General features: G+C 49.1%; 1 long non-coding RNA gene across 1 annotated transcript; it reads right to left on the reverse strand.

Moving 5' to 3' along the window:
• Positions 1 to 9,009: 9,009 nt before the first annotated feature.
• Positions 9,010 to 13,560, reverse strand: LOC116660281. Its single transcript, XR_004315730.1, has 4 exons — positions 13,438 to 13,560; positions 13,204 to 13,301; positions 11,643 to 11,704; positions 9,010 to 9,187 (listed from the first exon to the last, which is right to left on the reverse strand). It is a non-coding gene; the product is annotated as an uncharacterized LOC116660281 (long non-coding RNA).
• Positions 13,561 to 17,766: the final 4,206 nt, after the last annotated feature.

The following is a 17,766-nucleotide window of genomic DNA, read 5'->3' on the forward strand; positions in this document are numbered from 1 at the left end:
GGCCTTCTTTTCTGTTTCTCAGTGAATGTTAGCAATTTTTCTTACAGATCTTACATATTTCTTACTGAGTTTATTTTCAAATATACATACATGTACATGCAAATATACATACATATATATATTTTAAATGTGTAGAGGCTATTTTTCCCATCCTATTTTCTAGCAGTATTTCTCTACCAGGGTTAGTGTTGGTGGTGTTTTGGGGTAGATATTTTATCATAATAGGAAAGTATTCTAATCTCAGTTCACAGAGCATTTTTTTGTTGTTATTGTTAGCTGTAGGTATTGGATTTTATAAACTACTTATGGGTCATTTGTTGATATGATTATATGTTTTTTTTTTCTTTTTTGTCCTGTTGATGTGATAGTAATAATTTTTTTTTTCTAGCATTATACTTAACGCCTGAGGAATAAAAGCAGAGCTCTTTGGCTTTGCATCTGAGATCCTTTAAAGGCTGGCTCTAAATGGACATTTCCAGTCTTATATTCCAGTGCCTCTCCAGCCTTACTCCTGATGGGCATCTCCCCAAACACACGAAACCTTCCTGCTGTTCACTTTGTCTGACGCACAGTACCCTTATCTTCCAAATGGGGGCCTCCCCCCAAACAATCTCCAGAGCCAAGGTGACCAGGTGTCACAATTTGCCGGGGACAGCCCTGATTCACAACAGCTGCCCCCGGATTCGCCACTCTCACATGTGTCCTCTGCTGGACAAGGAATTACACGGTCACCGGCTCCTTAGATAAGTTGTCCCTGCTTCCAACACCCCCTTCTCCCGCAAGAGCTGCACTTCTGCCCTCTGCGCTCCCCCTCTTCCTGTGCAGAGTTTCACTGTGGTGTTTAGTGCACTTGCCCACCACCCAGAAGCACTCAGTACATTAGCCAAGGTTGTCAGTTGAATGAATGAGTGAATGTCATGACCTCACTTTTTTTTTTTTTTAATTAAAAGAAGCTCTCCTTGTTGAGCAAGCCCCTCCCTTCTCACAGGCTGTGCCCTCTGAGGCTTTTCTGATGGGCAGCACTGGCCACGCTGCTTGGCCAGGGAGCGAGAGCAGCCACCTGCCCTCAGAGCAGTGGAGGCGGGGCCCTGGAAGGGGCTCCTGCACAAAGCCCGCTGCTTCAGGGCCACTGGGAAATGCAGACTGTGGGCTCAGGACCTGTCCAAAAAAGGAGGAAGGAGGAAGGGAGAGGAGAGGGTATGGAAGACAGGAGGAAGGAACAGAGGAAGAGAAAGGAGGAAAGGGAGGAATGGAGGGGAGGAAGGAGAGAAAAAGAGGCAAGTGGCAGACTGGGAGAAAAGGGGGTCTGGAGGGAGACATAGAGGAGGAGGAAGAGGAGCAGTGGGTGCCCCTCCTGTTGCTCTCACACTGCTATTTTGGGGGATGCTAATTTCTTGACTATTCAGGGAACCTTTGCAGGCATATTCACCTGTCTCGAATGTCGTGGGCCTCACCAGCCTGTGATTGCAGAATAAGGTCACATTCCTCTTAACTACTCAAATTAAAATAGGACAAAGCTTCACTGCCTTTGGTGTTAGAAAAAACTCCCCTGAAGGAGTCCCACGGCCCTCGTCCTGCGGGTTTCCAGGGTGCAGAGGGCCGTGTTGTCGAGGTAGGGACATTTTAATCCATTCTGCAGTTTTCACTTTAAAATATCTTGTTTGTAGAAATCATATAATAAAAATGAAAATACAGTGTCTTTAATATAGTTGAGGACATCCTGAGAAGACAGCAAGGAAAAAGAAAAAGACACTGTTTTAATAAAATATGTTGTTTTTAAAGCTATTTGAAGCCTCGCTGAGAAGGCTCGCAAGCCGGATCGCACTTCCCGCACCGGGGTTGTGTGCGTACACGCGCCGGGTGTTACGTGCGGCTGATTTACATCCCGCCTTCACGGTGCATAATTTAGACACCTTTGCTGAGATGCAGATAGGTTCACAGCTCTAAGAACAGCTCTTATGCTCTGCAGGAGAAGCCTGCCCCTCTGTGAAATTCTGGTATGTCCTCAACCGTCAGGGCCAGGACAAAGCAGGGAGGATGGGGGCGGGGGGGGGGGGACACTGCTAAGCAGAGAACGCCTGAATTACAGGCCTGCACTCACTTGAACTAGCATTTCGCTGCCTTTTAGAAGCATAAGCCTGTGTCCCCATGTCAGTCCTTCTTATTCGATCTTCTGGCCACCCCAGCAGCCACACTATTTTGTGCAGTGTATTATGGAAAATATATAAGCATTTGAATAAGACTTTTTTGAGCTCCAGATTCTCTTCTTAAGGATTGGACTGCTCAGCTGGAGGCTGAGAATCTCTGTTCTCTGCCAATAAGCCCTGGATCTCCCTGACCAAGACCAAGAAGAGGCCTGAAGATGTGGTTATTATCTGAATGATTGCCGTTAGGGCAAACCTCCTCTGGGCCTAAACTGTGTCAACAATTGCTTCTAGAATTGACTTCTCTTGGCCATATAGACACGTGGGCTTTGAAAGGGCTGGGCACTTCATCTTTTAAGGTTTTGCAAGGTTCACGGGAGAGAGTTGGAACGTTAGAACTTGTTTTTCTTTGGCTGTGAACTTAGCCAGTGACCTTGGGAGGGACTTGCCACTTGGTTAAACCTTTTCACAGCAATATGTCGTAGAGGATTCAGCCCTGAACTTGAGAGTCAAGAGGCTGGAGTCTTCATTCCAGCTCTCTCGTTAACCTGGTGTGCGCCTTCGGGCAACTGGCTTCTCTTCTGATGTCTTCCGATGCCCCAACCCCTACAGACATCACAGTTCTAAGATTTGATGATGAGTGACTGTCATCCCCGAGTGTCTTAGCTTGTTTTAGAATTTCTTCCATCTTTCTCCTGCTGGTTCCAGGTAGAAATGAGGTTCTTGAGCATAGAGAAGAAACACGTATTGCATTCTTGGCCAAAGGGGTTTAAAATGGCAGGGAGGTGGTCTCGGCTGGACCTTCCAAAAGCACACTCTTAGGCAAAGACTTGAGTACAAGTGGTTTATTTAGGAGGCAGAGCAGGGAAGTGATAACAGGGAAGAGAAGCAGACCAGGACAGCGCGTGCGAACGAGCGGCTGCCCTGGGTAACCGGGGCTCAGTCCTGCTGGAGACCTCTGGGAGAACAGATGGCAGAGTTGTGTACTTAACGGTATTTTTCCCCCAGAGGTGTTAACTCCCCAGCATGTCCAGCTTGCCCCTGGCATAAGCCAAGAAAAATCCCTGGGATAGAGCACTGCAGATGTTTGCAGCCACGGCCATGTACAGGAATGGGGGAGCCAAGAGGACTGGGTGGGGCTCTGACGGCATCTGCCAACGCTAATGCTGCACGGAACATTTTCCTAATTTCCTTGGCTCTTCATTGTATTCGAATACGTAAGAAATATATCTTGCGAGAGAGTCCATATGTACTTATGCAAGTTTTGGGTGTTCTGATGTTCTGTTTTGTTTGGAGAGACAGAGACTGCATTGAATTAGAAGGAAATGTCTCATTCAGCAAGAGGCTGGAGACGTGGGATTGGTACATGTGGGTCTGATTATGCTGAGATCACATGATGTTGGATGAACTTATGGAATGTGGGAGGAGTCTGTAGAGAGAACAGTGACTGAGATCGTATGAGGAAGAAGTTCAAGGGTGGAAATAGGACACGCACGGAATTTAGATACCCAAGAGCCTGTCCACTTCTCCAGCCTCTTCCACCCTCCCTCCGAGATCCAGCTCAGATGCTCCGTGTACTCGCCTCCACTTGGATACAGATAGTTCCCTTCCCTGGCTCTGAGTTTTATTCCACCTTAAGCTTACAACCTGGGTTTGCTGGAACCATTCCAAGATCAATTTTTGCCTTGTCTTTTTTTTTTTTTTTAATTTTGGGTTTTTGTTGTTGTTGTTGTTTTGGAGGGGGAAGGTAATTAGGTTTATTTATTTTCTCATTTAATTATTTTAACGGAGGTACTGGAGGTTGAACCCAGGACCTTGTGCATGCTAAGCACGCACACTACCACTGAGCTATACCCTCCCTCCTTGTCTTTTCTTATATACTTTAGCCCCGAGTTAGGACAAAATTGTAACCAGATCCCAAGTTTGGTTTGGGAATTTTGGCCCCATTTCCAGGCCCTTATTTATCTCTTCGACCACATTGAGTGTGATGGTCTTGCGTGCCCACTTCCCCCGCAGCCTGGGAGCTCTGGTTCAGCTATGTCCCAGGGCTCCAGCTCAGAGCCCAGCACACAGCTGGTGCTCAGACAGCGCTTCCTAGACCAGCGTCCAGACTGCCACGTGGGCTCCAGAGACAGCAGATGCTGCCTGTGACCCTCAGAACCGAGCAGTATTCAGGGAGGGAAGTAGCTGGTTCCACCTTCAAAGCTTTGAGCCTTCCCCGGCTCCCAGGGCGGGGTCTGCACCATCTCCGCAGGCCAGGCCTGGTGGCTGTTTGTTACGCTTCGTAACATGTTAAATGCAGGCGCTGAGCCCTGTTCTGGGAGTAGCTCACCTGTTGCCACTGGCTGTTCTCTGACGGACTGAGTTGAACAAGCCTGTAGGCAGATGAGCAGAGCCTGGGGCATGTTTCAGCTCAAAGGGGCCAAAGCAAACACTGGGCGTCTCAACCGAGCACATTCCTGAGCTCATTAAACCGGGCGAAGTGAGCCCAACCGGATGGAGACTGGGAAGGAGACAGGTTGTAGCCCTGAACACAACTGGGCAGGGCAGCCTGCTCCGGGAGGGGCTCGGTGCTCAGCGTTTTCCTTCCCTCCACCTGTCTTGAGTCTGTCCCCCCAGCAGCCTGTTATACCCCAACCGTGGGGCGAGTACGTCTGTCCAGGTTTGCAGGGGAGAGGTTGGCTGGTTGAGGGTCGCCATTGGCGCTGCCCATAAGGAACTTACTAACGGGCGGGCAGACAGGCTGTGGCGGAGCCAGCCAGCCGGCAGGAAAGGATTATATGAGATGGAAATTGAATGTGACAGACCGTCCGGCCGGAGACCTGGAAGGGTGGGGATTTCATAACCACGAGAGTCAACCAAAGCCAAAGGAGTCACAGAAAGCACCAGGTGGGATCCTCAGGGGAACTTTTTGGACAGAATGCCCATGAAAGACAGGCAGGGTGTGGTGCAGCATCTCAGCAATTATTCTGCTCCACCTTCAACCTGCCTCCTTGACCATGAGTTTCCGGGCTAATGAATGGTAAATTGCATTAAGAGGCGTGCACGACTTGGAATGTTTGTGAGACATGTTGAAGGTGATGCCCATTCACTTGTTTGTGCTCTTAGCAAGACAGGGTTAATGTTGGAGAAATTGGATGGAGAGAGAAATATCTGGGATTTAATGCTGATGAGCTGTGAAGCCTTGGGCAAGTTGCTTAACCTCTCTGAATCTGTTTTTTAATTCTATAAACAGAAGATGGTGATGCTTTGAGTAGCATTAGTTCCTGAGAAAATTCATTGTATTAGAAGTGGAGAAACTTAAGTCAAATATGTCTATACCAGTATATTTTACAGCATATTTACTTAGGGCCTCAGTGATACATTCATAAGTGGTTTTAGAATGCAGTTTTGGTAAAAAGCCAGAAAAACAAAGCAAAAGGAGGAAAGGAAGGCTGGAGAGGGTTTCAATTCTGGGGTCACGGAGGGAGTGAGCCAAAGGGGCAAACTGTGTTTGACAACATGGGACAGAGGGTCAGGTGTGATGACACTGGGCAGGCAGCACCCCCAGGCTCCCTAGCTGGGGGGGGGATCTCCTCTTGTTGACACATTTTAGTAATAGAAGCCATGTGCTAATGAAGTATGTCTTGACTGAGGCAGAGCAGTACATTGTCTTATGACTCAGCCGGGAAAGATGGATTGGAGTGAGTTTGAGTGGAGCGGACAAGATCGGTGAAGGCGTGGGTGGAAAATTAAAGGTCTGTACTGTGCTTGCAGCCCATGGATGTCCTGCACACGGCACATCCCTGGGGTCTCTCCTTCTGGCATAGTCGTGACCACTGTAAGTAACCCACTGGTTGACCTGTCACTGCCTCCCCTTCTCCACTTGGTGGCTTTGCTATCTGGAAGGGACCTTGGAATGGAGTTCACTCTCCAGGAGAGTTTTATGAGTTAATATTCTGTGGCCTTGATAGCTTTCCGTGACCCTTGCTGCCCCCGGGAAGGCGTGGGCCCACCCCCAAATAAACACTGCTCGAGGTTGTTGAGAAGGTTAAATGAAATATTAGATAAAGATAAGCTGAACCCAGCTTCTGACCTCTGGTTGTTCTCCAAACATAAGTACCATTGCTTGCATTATTTAGTTATTTAAAGAATGTATTAAGTTTAAAATGAAATGGAAGGGCCCCATCCCGACCGCCACTGCATGAATTCAAGCTCTCACCGCCTCTCAGCCGCCCTGAGCAGCAGCTGCCCAGTTGGTTCCTCTGCGGCCCTTCTCTTTCCAGACCTTTTGCCCTTATTAGCTCGAGTCAGATGTGACTTTCCTCACAACTCCAGAGCTTCCTGTTGCCTGCCAGGTAAGATGCAAACCCATTACCCTGAAGTTCAAGGTGCCGTGATTGGCCCTGATCTTATACCTGCAGCTTCATTTGACACCATGACCTCACTCGGGCTCTTTGCTGTTCGCCAGCCGGGCTCCTGCCTCACACCTTCATACCTTCATACGCTGTTCTCTTCATCTTCAATCCCTTCCCTCTGCTCCTAGGCAGAGCCAGATGTCACTTACTGCAGTCTCCCCCAGACAGGGTGAACGGCCCCCTTCAGCAAGTGGGCCAGTATCAGCTCCGAGCTTCTCACTTCCTTGAGTGCAGACACTGAATTCACCCCTCTGTCCCCAGTGTCTCGAGCAGTCCCTGGCAATAAATGGTCTCATCAATGCCTGTTGGATGAATCGAATTATAGTGAAAAAGTTCCATGCAAATGAATCCAATGGAAAGGTTAGAAGAAATATACACTTCAATCTATCTTATTTAAACACCCAAATGGGAATATCATTTGGACCAGGAAAGCGAGACGAGAGGATAGGGGTCTTTGAAACTTAGCTCTTTCTACCTGTCCACGTGTTAGCCTGTAGACTGGGCATGGGTGAGAGCAAGGAGATGTCTTTTTAGACACTCTCCCGGCTTGAACATTCCAGAGTACCTTCCTGGTTTCCAGGCTCCTGTGAATGTTTACAGAGACTGAGGCACATGTTGTGAAGACAAGGGTGATGGGGTCCTTCAAATGGGGCAACTGCTTTCACGGAAAAATAAACGAGCCATTGCATTATCTCTTCTGTCACAATTTGGGTCTTTGAGGGGTGCTGACTGGGCCCTGCAGTTCTAGCCGTTGGTCATTTACCAGTTTCCTCCTCCCGTTGCTCAGGACTCCTATCACTTCTCTGAAAACACCTGCTTTGTGATCTGCATCAGATACCTGATCTGATCTAGCATCAAAGACCAGAGAGCTGCATCCTTGGGATTTTGGCGGAGTTTCAACCTGGGCTCTGGTTTCCCATGTGTAAAACAAGGGGGTTGGACCAAAGAGAAACACATGTATTGTCACCATACGGCCCAGCTTCCCCCAGTGACTGACCTTAAAGACCCTGGAGTGATTTCAGACCATCTCAGGTCAGGGTCTTCCTTCTTTCCACACACCTGGACTCCTTGAACACAAAAGCTCTCATCAACTCGAGTTCTGGGACTGGCTTCATTATTCCACTGCCCAGAGTCCCTGATTCGTTTGTTTTTCCTTCACCCTCAAGAGTCAGAAGTCTGGGGCTGTATAATCATTTGGTCCTGAGTAAGGACCTGGTTTCCAAAGCTCTGTGGGTCCTTAGTCGGTGCCTTCCTTACAGGATGCAGATGGAGCAGGACTTCGTCTCCGGGACGCGACTGGCCCGACCCTGGAGAAGCCATCGAAGAGGTCCAAGGAATGCACCTTGTGGAACATCAGTTGAAATAGTGGCCACCTGGTGGGCATCTCCTGGGTCAAGTCCACTGTCAGTGATTATATTATCTCATCAATGACCTCAGCTACATTTCTGTTGAATTCTCTGTGCTTAGGGCTTATAGCTCACCTCACTTAAACTCCACTACGACCCTACGGGGTAGGATTGTTGGGATGGTCACAGCTGCTCTGCAGATGTAGAAAGTGAAGCTCTGGGAGGCTGAGTGACTTCACAGAGCCAGTAACTGACAAAATCAGGATTTAAATCCAAGCCAATTAAGTACAAAGGCCATGCTCTTACCCTTATACTGTGTATCTATTTTAATCTTCAGAACAACCCTTTGAGGTAGCTATTCTAATCCCCACATTTGCAAAAAAGGAAGCTAAGATTTAGATAGTTTAAGAGACCTGCTGAAGGCCATGTAACCAGGAAGCACCTGTCGTGGGATCTGAACTTAGGTATAAGCATAAGCACTTTCCATCTCTTTTCTCATTTAATTCTCACAGCAATCCTGGGAGGTAGGGGGTCCTATCTGTTTCATAGATCAGGTACCAAGGCTCAGAGATTCTTTGTTTGCTCGAGGTCATACAGTCAGGAAGTGGGCGGCAGGCAGATGGGACCCAAAGCTGATGGTCTTCACACAATGCGATACTCTATAGAAAACCATTCCTGGACACTGGTGATTATTCTTGGTTTCATCTTGATGTGGAGAAACATCTTAAGGCCTCCACAACTGAAGCCATGTCAGTAGTGTTTGGTTTCCAGGGACTGTGTGCGTGGATCAGGGTGGAAGGCCAGCCAACAAGAGGGGAGAATCCGACACAATGGGGCAGGGAGCTTGGATGCCGGAGAATTCACCATTAGACCCAGACTCCACCCTAGCCTGAGCCCATCAAGGCCACACAGTTCTGTGGACACATCCAGCTCGAGCAGATTTGCAGCTGATGGGTCCTGGCCTGGGGCCAGCACCTCTGGAGGACCAATCCTGGCAGGAGGAGGAGACTCAGAGTAGGGACTTTATGAATGGCATGTGGGTGTGGGCTTAGACGCAGAGCCCGGGAGGAGGAGAACGTGCCGGGGCCCCCTGCCTCAGACCTGCAGGAGCTGCTGGGTAAAGCCTTTGCTAACTTTGGTTTATTTATTAATTTTGACATTTCAATTCATTTACAATTTTGATTGGTTTTTCAGAAAAAAATGCGAAGAGTCCACTACTTTCCATAGCTATCCAGGGTTGCATGTCTCAATTTCTGTCTGCAGAAACAGGAAAGCCTCGCCAAATGTCGAAAGGAGAGACCTGGGGAGAGGCCAGAGCAAAGCAGAAGGTCATGGAGGGGCTTTGGGAGCGAGGGGAGGAGTCGCAGAGATCAAGTGGACGTTTCAACCTGGAAATCAAATGTCAGCTTTCCTATTGTTCCGATAAGTTTCATCAGAACGTCTTGGCCGGCCAGTCACATCCCCTTATCACTTTTCCAGCCAGCTTTGTGACTCTAAGTGTTGGACGGAGAACTGATAAGGGTAGGTGATTGTCACTCACAGCCTCTGGAAGCCCCGAGGGTCCCCTGCGTGTCAGGGAGAACTAGTGCTCCTGCTCTGGGTGCCCGCGGACAGCAGAGGGTCCGAGAAGAGGGAGGACCGTGTGGGCGTTGGGGGCCCTGGGCAGTGTTCCCCGCCAGGGGATGCTGGGGCAGCCCTGGGGTTTGTGCTCAGTGAGGTCTTTGCTTTGCTTATTCAAAACGTGCTCTCTGCAACTGCGTTTAGGGTCTCCCCAATGAGAACAGCGGTTGAGTGGTGGAGGTGCTTATTCCTGGGGCTTCCTCATAATAGTTGGCAGGTGAATAAAGAGGCTAAAAGGCTTTGGAATTTTAGGCAATCTTACTGTAAAAAAAAAAAAAAAAAAAAAAAGTGAGAGCAGGGATTTCCATCTGATTCGAGTGAAAGTCCCATCCCAGAACGTTTCCTCAGCAAATGACAAATTCTAACTAAACTCAATTTATAAGGACCATATGTTCAGACAGAACGTTTCATGGCATGGGCTAAACGCATATTCTTTCTGTTGTAGTAAAGATGGTTATTTACGATGTTGTTGGTTCAGAATGATCCTTTAAACTCGTAACTGCTTATACTAGAGCAAACTCAATACGTTTCTGTTGAATTGGCGAATGACTGTAACCGAGTGACACACAAGCAAGTCTAACTACACCTACGCATAAAGACAAAACCGCGGATTAATAGTCTCATAACTACAAATGCTTCTGTTTCCTGGAATGTGAGTGCAGAGTAACAGGCAGTGGATTGCATCTCAGCTGAACAGGTACATTTTTTTTTTTAGATATGATTAAAGGTTATGATTTTCCTTGAAGAGTAAATAGACTTTGAAAGTTAAATTAAGATGCTATGTTAAAACAGTGGCTCTCAAACTTAGCTGCATCTTGGAATCATCTGGGAGTTTTGAATGATCCTGGTGTGCAGCCAATTACATCAGAATCTCTGACATACGGTTTGGACGTGAATAGAATGTGAATCAAGGCCCTTAGTGTTCACGCGGGGTCTCCTCGCTCTAATGCAGTGGTGTACAGCCTTTGGTGTCAGACATCAATGCCTGGGTCCCACCCCCAGAGATTCTGATTTAATCGGTCCAGGCATTGCACTGTAGCTGTGCCCAGGTGACCCCAGTGTCCAGCTGTAAGCTGGGGGTCCGATGGTGCTTCTAGCCTTGGCTGAGTCCTCGACTCCTGTTATGACCTAGGTAAGTCTTTAACCTTCATTATGCCTCAGTTTCCTTTTAGGCGTAATAGAACCCAGGGGGCAATGTTGGAGTGAATGTCCCCTCCCAGCCCTTCCTGCTTTAAGTGGCGGAGGCCCCCTCTTCTTTCACCGGAGATGACTCAGCACCTGGACTCAGCTCTGAGTCTAAGAGTGCAGACAGTGGCTCTGGAGGCCGAGGGGTGGATGGGCAGAGGCTGCTGGAGGAGCAGAGAGCACAGCCTGGACACTCAGCACCTCCTTTGGACAGAAAGAGGCCAGTTAGCCACAGACCCCACCCTCCACCAAGTGAAGGGGCCAAGTGCAAAGGGGGCTGAGAACTCTGCATCCTCCCGTGCGGCATGTGATGCCGGGAGTTCCTGGTGATCACCTGGCGAGATGCTCTTGAGTGCAGGACCACAACACAAACAGAGCTTACATCTTTGAGGTCAATTCTCCAAAGGTTTTGGGTTGTTTCCACAGTTTCTCATAACTCTGTCTTTGCACTGTATAAGTGTTTCCAAGCTTTTTTTTTTTTTTTTTTTGGACTGGTCCAAAGATATAACATGTGGAAAGAGAAAAATACCTTGTAATTAGCCTTTGGATTATAAGAATATGAATGATTAAAAGTATAGCTCACATTTCTTTAGGGCTTACTGGGAACACCTCTGTGCAGAGCCCTTTACTTTTAAGTTTTAATAACTTTAAAATTTACTTTTGAATTGCATCATTTAATTGCCTATACCCACAGTCTGAGCTAGGTGCTACTATTATCATCTCCAGTTTACAGTTGGGAATACGGGGGTCCAAAGAGGCTAAAGACCACGCCCCAGGTCACATAGTATGTGGCAGAGTCAGAATTGGAACCCAGGACTGTCGGACCCTGAAGGCAGTGTGTGTAACCACTGCACTGTACTACTCAGAGCAACCTTGAGTGTAAGGCAGAGTTGGACCTCAATTTACAGATGCGGTGACAGGCAAGAGAGGGCATAGACCTTTTCACTTACGTAACATCAGCTGATCCCTCCAAAGAGTCCTTAGGGTCACACACGTGTTGCAGATGAAGACACTGCAATGCAGAACAGGTCACCGGCGGGAGGACACAGAGCTGATAAGCGGAAGGGTGGGGACCAAGCCCACCTCTTTTGGACCCACATCCACGGTCCTTCTTCCACTCATACTGCAGAGGTTGGCAGGGCATGGGGGGCTTTGTCCACCCTACTCCCCCTGGAATCCCAAGCACCTGGCATGTAGGATACCTGGCATATGGTGGGCTCACCATAAATGTTTGCTGAACAAAAGCCCCCCAGACCTGCCGTGCACAGAGGCAGCGTCAACCTACACCGCTCCCACCCTCCACCGAATGCAGCCTTTAGAGACACAAGCTTGTGCGTCACGTCCCCAGGAAGAGGAGCAGAGGGGCCTTTGGTGGATGTGTCCCACCTTCAGACCTACTCCTCTGAAAGTATTCGCCTTCTGCCCTCAGACCCCAAGCCAGGGACAGCAGGATAGTGAGCTCCTGGCAAGTGTCAAAGGCAACGCCCGTCAGAAGGTAGTCGGGGCTCTGGGGGTGACGTGGGAAATTTGTCTGGTTTAAACCCACATACTGACACAAGCGGTCCAGTGTCTCACCCAGCCTTAGTTTCCCCATTTGCACAGGGCCCTTTCTGTCACTGCATAGCTTCTCCCCAGGCCTGGGCTCATCTCCTGGGGTCAGGGAGAGGCCTCTGCCCTCCGCTGTCTACAGAGACCCAGCGGGGCACGCGGGCCCCCCTTCCCCTCTCTGCTCCAGGCTGCTGCCTGATTGCCCATGAAAGGGAGGCTTACCGCTGGCTGGAAAGCCCTGAGGCAGCGGATTTTGGTGTGCGTAAGCGATGCCAAGGGCATTAAGGGGAATGCAGTCTCGTCTGGTGCGCACAAAGCTGCTGGGGTTAGATTCAAAAGGAGGAGGAAGCCTGGGCTTTCTCAGGGCCCAGGCACGCAGCCCCAAAATTAAATCCCCGCGAAAGAATGTCTTCATCTTTATGGATGCAGGAAGAGTCCCATGTTTCATAAAAGGAACGTGGGACAGCAAAGCCCGTTTCAGGAAATTCCCTTCATCCTGGATGGGGCTCTAAACAGCTCAGATCCCAGCCCCCGCCTGCCTCCACCCCTCCCCCCATGGGCAGCCTCTAGGTGAACTTGCCTGATTTGAATTCGGGTGAAGGAGCCCCTCCCATTGCTGTCATCACATGATATTCAAGGCCAGGAGAGCACGGAGCAGAAAGCAACATGTGTTATTTACCACTGCGACACTGCTTGCATGTATTTTGCTGTATTCGGTTTCTAACTACTTTACAGATGAGGAAACCAAAACTCACAGAGGTCTCTGTCCCAGATCACACAGCTAGTGACAGGCACAGCCAGGCCTCCAGTTAACTATGTCCCTGCCAGGAAGCCTTCCCTGCACCCTGGACCATGTACTTCATCCGCTACAACACGCACCTCCCTGCAGTGTAAGTCAGGTGTTCATTTGTCTGCCAGAAACAGAAAAAAGTGGGCTTCTGGAGGGCAGGACCTCCAACTTACCTCCCCATATTCAGCTTTTAGCACCACGGGGCAGGCTAACAGTTAACGGCACTGAAGGCATTCCGTGCTCTTTCTGCGGCCCCAACAGGCCAGGGGATCTGATGACCAGAAAAATCATCACAATGACAACAGCCAACATTGACATCTTGCTTACCAGCATTTTGGTACCAGAGGCATGCTTGATTTGATTCTTGCAACAACCCAAAGCCCCCCCTCCCCGCACCCCATCATCACCTTCATCAAGTGGCCAGAAGGCCGACGCTCAGGTAAAGCTACAAGGCTTGTTCGGGCTCCTTGGTGAAAAAGGTCGAGCAAACCTCCAACCCAACCCTTCTGATTCCAGACCCCACGTGATCATGTACAATTCTTTATTTTTATCTAATCAGTAAACAAATACTCATACCTCTCTTGCTCTGTGCCAGGCAGCGTTCTAACCTGAGCTGCAAACATTAACTTATTTAATCTTTTAAAAACGACACAGTGAGGGATGTACTGTTAGTATCATCTCCACTTTACTTCTGAGGAAACTGAGGCAGAGAGACATTCAGGAACTTGACTTAAGCCACGTAGCTGGTAAAAGCCAGGCTGGGATTTTTCCAGAAATTCTGTGCTCTCACCAATTGGCTACACTGCCAATTTGGGACTATTACAAAAAGTGATGTAATATATTTCTTTGGTCATCAGTCCTTAGATATTACTGCTTTTATTCTCAAATAAGTTTCTTCACACACATAACCTCCCCCTGGGGGCTGCTTGGGCTTCCTCACAGTACGGAGTCTGAGAGCCAAGAAGCAGTGTATGAAAAGTGCCGGGAAGAACGCGCTTCACTTCCTGTGACCAGCTTTGGAAGTCACACGACATGGCTCCCATCACAGTCACAAATCCACACTTTAGAGGAGGAAGAGAGACCCCATTTCATTATAGAAGGAATGTCAAAGTCACAGAGTAAGAAGACCATGGGGGAGGGAAGACAGCGCTGCAGTCATCCTTGGAAAAGACAATCTGCCACAGATTAACTTTGGCAGCCAAGTTTTACAACTTTTCTAGCGCCTGACCTTTGATATATATTTTTTTCCAGTTAAAAGAGCTTTGAGTTGTTAAAATCCAAGCCTATGCCAGAATTTCATACTTTTAACAAGGATTTTAAAGAATGTTAGCACTTCTGAGTTCGGATGGGCAGCCCTCTAGCCAAGTGCCTTCCAACATTCTTCCATGGCACGCATAGTAACATTTGCCTTGTACACGGGGGTTAACTGAGGGGACTTGGGGCCACCTACGGGGCTAGGTGAAAAAAGTCATTTTATTTTCTTTAGCATGTATAATTAAGATGTGTAAAATAACATAAAATATTAGAGAAAACACTAAATATTTATAAAACTTATAAATAAAATATTTTCTTAGCGAAAAATTTGAATTTGCATCTATTTTTTTTAATAATCAGGTTTTAGATCTGAAATGACCATGTGAAACTTCTGATCAAGATTTTTAAATTCTAAACACCAACTAGAAATTTTCCCATCCAAGTAAACTGATAAAAAAATCAAGAACAACAGCAATGAAAACATTTAGAACAATGGTCACCATTTGAAATCATGTTTAAGTAATCTAACAGTCTTTTCTTTTATTTCTCTGACACTTGCGATGCTGATTTTTTTGCGGGGGTTAATATGAATGGATTTTAAGTCAAACTTCTCTATATTAAATTTTTGAAAACCATCAATGAAATTCTATTTTGCAAAAGTATACACATCGTTAGAGCAGTCACCTGTAAATACCAGGGTGTCACAGATGAACAGAGGTTCAGGATGCCTGCCCCCGACTCCCACCATTCAGCCATATCTTGTCTGTGAAGGGCTGGCCATGCTCAGCAGTGGCAGTGCAACAGATGCCCAGGTAAGAGGACATCTCTTGGCAGCACCCAGGGCTTGCAGCCTGGGGAGACTTCTCTGGGACTCCAGCCCTGCCAGCCTTGCCTTTCCAACATCCTGCGGGCTGCAAAAGTCCCAGCACACTGGTTGGGAAGCACTGCCTCCATTCAATGCATCAATTATCTCCCCAACAGGTACTTGACACAGAGTTGCTGGAAGGGTGTTTGAGTCCTGGCTTAAAGCTCCCTGCTGGGGACACAGGAGGTGCAAAGTCAAGGTCTCTCCCTCCGGGAGCAGAAAAGTGGAATGACTCCCGATCGAACCCCTTATGTCCCTAATTCAGAAAGCCCTGCTCAACCTGTTCTTGCAAATAGCCAGACACTAAGCAGCGGTGCAGTCTAGCAACTGGGCACTAGAGGGTGGACACTTGAAGCTCTGTTTTTGTGATGATCGTGGAGGGCACAGTTCGCTTTAGTCAGGCATTCATTAGATTTATCATACTGCAGGCCACAGTCATTTCATAGCACAGACATCTCCTATTAGCTGAGGCCTCAGTCTCGGGCCTGGGTGCCTTTGTATAATGGGAACATGATAGGGAAAAATGATGCTCATTTTCCAGTGGGTTCATTCATGCTTTCATGCATCCATCCATCCATCCATCCATTCTGTCGTCCCATTACTTATCCGGTCATTCCTTCAAGAAGCACTCCCTAGCAGCTACTATGGACTGGGTCTTCATTGGGTGCTAAGGAGAGAGAAATGACTCAGAGTTCTACTTGTTTGAGACTCTCAGCCTGGGGACAGAGAGGGTGTCATAAGCTGCCAATGACCACACAGCCCTAGGACTGTGAGCTCAGAGGAGGGCACAGGCCACAGGCTGTGGCTGGACCAAAGTCATCATGATGTGGATGTCCCCCTACTTCCAGACCTTTCCCCACAGGTTCTACACAGGGGGACCAGGCACTGGGTTGCACAGGAAGTGGTCAGCAGCCTTTCTGGAATGAACTGCCACAAGGAGAACACCACCTTACTCTGCAGGCACCCCGCCCCTCTTCCTCCTTCCTCATGGGGAACCGACTCAAATCCCACCCCAGCCTGGCATTCCTGTCCCACCCCAGTGTGACTCCAGCTGGCGTTGGCAGCAGAACCTCTCCTGGCTCTGCCACGCAGCCTCATCCCTGGCCACATCTGTGGTCCCTGAGCAGGTGCCTCACTCTCCTGCCTCCAGATGTCAGAAAGCTTCTGAGCCAACCAGTTTTTCTTAGCATAACTGGTCTATTGAGCAGTGGCAGTTCGTCGGGTTATGAACATGAAGTAAGTCGTTCTGTTTTTCTGGTGACTGCCCTGGCTGTGTTACAATGAAGGCCTTTCCCTCTGGGTAGCAGCTTCCAGAGTGATGGCTCAGCCTACTTCCAGAAAGTTCAGGCACTTGAAATTAGGAAGAACGCAGCTCTGTTCATTTTAAAATGTTGCTCTCACATCTATTTAAAGCTCTTCTCTCTTCCCCCGGAGCAGGTGAGACTGGAGCAGTAGGGTTTAGGATAAGGGCTGGAGGCTGGGTTGGGGTGAGGGGCAGGGTGAGGTCTGCCCTCACTGGTCCCCGCCTCCACCATCCTGCGCTGGATGTGGGAGGAGAGAAGAGAAGGCAGAGGCTTTCTTCACATCTCCTGGTGGTTGTCCCTCTGCCTGGCCGGCACCCCCAGGCCACCAGCTACAACTAGGCGGGATTCATTTTCCGCCATCTTGGTGGCCAGAAGGGATGGCCCTGGCCTGTCTTCCCAGCTGTGGCTCCCATTACACCCTCTCCCTCCAGACAGTCCCTCCCAGCCTGGGTCACACGGGTGGCTGGAGTCTGGAAACCAAGCAGGTGTCTAACAAGGGAACCAAATCTAGTCTTTTCATCTTGAAAACAGCCCCCAAATTTGCACACTCCCTGGGGCCCTCCCTCCTTTTCCTTGAGGAGACACCTCATTTCCTACTCCCACAGGAAAGAGGAGGACAGAACTTTCTCTTCACAAATGCAGTGTTTCTGCAACAGCTCCGTTCCTCATCACCTGCCTTCCCTTCTGTCCCAGGGGCCGGCGTGCTAAGAGTCTGGGTCTCCAGACAGGCATCTCTAAGCCAGCCCTGCTGCCGGGGACAGGCCCAGCGCGGGGGGTTCTCTGGACTTCAGATGTGTGGGGTTACCACCTCTTGTTTGCTCCGTGGGCTTCAGTGGTTCTTTCAGAGCAATACGAAAAGTCTGGCTCAGCAACACTGGGACGCTGGCCTGGATCCTCAGGGGTCATTTGTAAAGGAGCGAGGAAGCCATCCCGGCCTTCGGAGTCCGGGCACGGTGCCGCTTCTCCAAGCCCGCCATCCCTCTGAGGCTCAGATCCGCAGCTCAGCCACCGCAGCGGCACAGGGGCAGCTGGGACAGGGTGTGTGCGCAGTGCTGGGCTAGGCGTGCGGGGGGCACTGCATGCTGGTAATTTGGCCCCTTTCATACGCTAGTCCTAAGGCAATTCGGTTCAAAAACAATTTAGGGAAGGGGCTACATTCAAATGTGGGAGGAGCAGAGAAGAAAGAGGGGCTGGGGGTGCAGCCTCATCTCTCTTTCATCCCTAGGCTTCACACCTGCACATGCCCCGCGAGCAAAATACAGCCCCGCAGCTGAGGACCCCTGTCCTCGGAGAGCAACCTACTGCTATTTGCC

This window comes from Camelus ferus, chromosome 27, assembly GCF_009834535.1.
Source record: "Camelus ferus isolate YT-003-E chromosome 27, BCGSAC_Cfer_1.0, whole genome shotgun sequence".
Taxonomy (NCBI): domain Eukaryota; kingdom Metazoa; phylum Chordata; class Mammalia; order Artiodactyla; family Camelidae; genus Camelus; species Camelus ferus.